Genomic DNA, 2,774 nt, shown 5'->3' with positions numbered 1-2,774 from the left:
TATATATATATATATATATATGAAGAAGACTTCAGATGCAAAAGCCTCTGAGTGCCATCTGAAACTTTCTTCTAAAAGCATTTTTATCAAGCTTGTATATTTAAGTTCAGTAATTTCACTTTAATGACATAGGTACTTTTCATTGCCATTTAAGTGAAATAACTGAACATAAACGTACAAGCTTGATAAAAATGCTCTTTTAGAAGAAAATTTCAGATGGTACTTAGAGGCTTGTGCATCTGAAGTCATCATATATATAAAATTATATTATTTCGATTTTTTATTTTTATTTAAATGACTATTATTTTCATAAGTAGATTGGCTCTCTTTGCAACAAAAAGCATTTTCTCCCATCTGTAGCCCGAAAAAGAAAATCATTGCCTGTCCTTTGGCTTGTATAATAGTAACTTATACAACTACATTTGGATTATTAGACAATGTCGAAATAAAGTGAATCTGTAGAGTGTTGCATGTAATTGACACAGAGAAGAAAGAGTTAAAACTCTTCACATGTGCTCGCGCTCATGACTGCTACTGAACATCTGAACACACACACAAAAAAAGTACATCGACGAATCTTCTTCTGTCGGTTCTCCAAAATATAATCAAATGTATATTTCTGCAAGCATGTTTAAACTGGTTAACTGTGTCTACGGCAGGCAATTAAAGGCATTCGTTTTCAAGTCGAGTTCGCACGCCACTGCGCAACAATACACACAAACTACCGCGGGATGGTGTTCATAAACTGTGGGCAATGGTAGCTTATTTAATGTATAAATTAATGTATATGTCCAAAAAACGGGTAATGTCATACTTTCTAGTAGTGCTATCATGGCGTAATAATCTGTTTGGTTGTAAAATGTATTACCTGAGTGAAATGAAATCGAATATATCGTCCTGTGGAATCATTCATTCACAGACAGCTTTAACGAAGATGTTCAACTAATAAAGATCTTCATCGCTGGCAAAAATATGATGCATTTGCAGATTTGCTCTCACTTGACTGTACTGTAGGCAGTGGCGTGGCGTGGGGAAAATTTCTGAGGAAGCCAATTAAGACACAACCTCTAAGCTGTGTGTTTTAAGGGGTGGGGGCAGAAAATCATGTGTTACCATTTATATGTTGCTATTTGGATGAACTATTAGAGCGCCCAGCATCATCTTACCGGGACTTACGCTTGTTACAATCCAACACTTTGAGCACGGACGCTCTCTCTCTCTCTCTCTCTCTCTCTCTCTCTCTCTCTCTCACACACACACACACACAGTCAGTCCTCTTAAACATCTTTCATGGTGTTTTTTATTAAAACATTCGCAGATAGGAAACGCCAACGGTAAGCAACAAGAAGATAACCTTTTTCATTTAATACACCCTTAAATCGGTGTGACGCTCATGTAAGGATATAGCCTAGCGGTTATTCACAAACAATCACAACAATAAACAACAAAGTGCACTCACATGCTGCTTAATCAAAGCACGCAAGAAACAGTAAGAAGAACTATAATCACATTAAAAAAATAACACATCGCTAAATGGGCAGTTCAGACCAGACGCACTCTCTCTCTCTCGCTCCTCTCACACACACACACACACACACACACACACACACACACACACACACACACACACACACAGTCAGTCCTCTTAAACATCTTATGGTCTTTTCATTAAAACATTCGCAGATAGATAGGAAACGGACGGTAAGCAACAAGAAGATAACCTTTTTCATTTCTTTTACACCCTTAAATCGGTGTGACGCTCATGCGAGGATTAATAGCGGTCATTGAAAGTCCGAAACCCTTTCTTCCTCTCAGTGCGGAGCATTAGTTTTGGTGTTGGCCTGCCATCGGATTTAATTCTGAGTTGCTGCTGTAGAGGCAGTTTAGTAAAAGATTTTTTTATCAAATACTCCAAATCTCCACCCTCCATAATTACAATTAATAATTTTAGCTAACTAGCTAAACAAGATGTCAACACAAATCCACAAATCTTCCGCTATTTCATTCATTCATTCATTGACGATGATAACGTGATGTGATTGGCCTGATGCCAACAAGTTCATGGCTTCCCTTGACACTGTCCTGACCAATCACAGGGGAGCAGTGTCGTGACAATAGCGTCACCTGATTGGTTAATCATTCTTTTTTTTTTCTATCAAGGGATGCCAACTCAGCCTGGCCTCCTCACAGACACAGGGTGCAGTACCATGTTTTCAACGCTCATTCACCATGTCACTTTTATAGGGGCGCTGTTTTACACATCATAAAACGCTCAGTAATGAATGAAGAGAGACGATGAGGAGATGACAGAAGGATTACGTAAACTATGAAAACAAAAGTGTTTATTAAATGACGATTATATTCTGAAAAAGTGAGGAAGCCTGGCTTCCCTTGGCCTCCGCAAGAAAACGCCACTGACTGTAGGTCCACGGCCACTTCATCCAACGCTCTTGATGTCCTTAAATCTTCCTGTTACGACTCCGAGTCGAGTGTGAATTGAAATCGCTTCAGACGATTCAGTGCGTGCAGGAACTGAACAGAATCAGGAACTGGATCATTCAAACTGATTCGCGAACCGATTTAGACAGATCTGCCAACTTGTTTGATGAAGTCTTTGTACAGAATCGACTCAAAAGAGTGATTCATTTGTGAACTGAGCATCGCTCAAGCCCAGAAAAAAGATACAGCGCGCTTACGCATTTAACAACACATAAAGTAACGAGAGGAACGTCGCCCAACATAACGAAGTAAAAGTACAGTTTTTTCATTAGAAA

The sequence above is a fragment of the Squalius cephalus genome (genome assembly GCF_949319135.1).
Source record: "Squalius cephalus genome assembly, contig: scaffold_104, whole genome shotgun sequence".
Lineage (NCBI taxonomy): Eukaryota > Metazoa > Chordata > Actinopteri > Cypriniformes > Leuciscidae > Squalius > Squalius cephalus.
Note: the sequence above shows the minus strand (reverse complement) of the source record.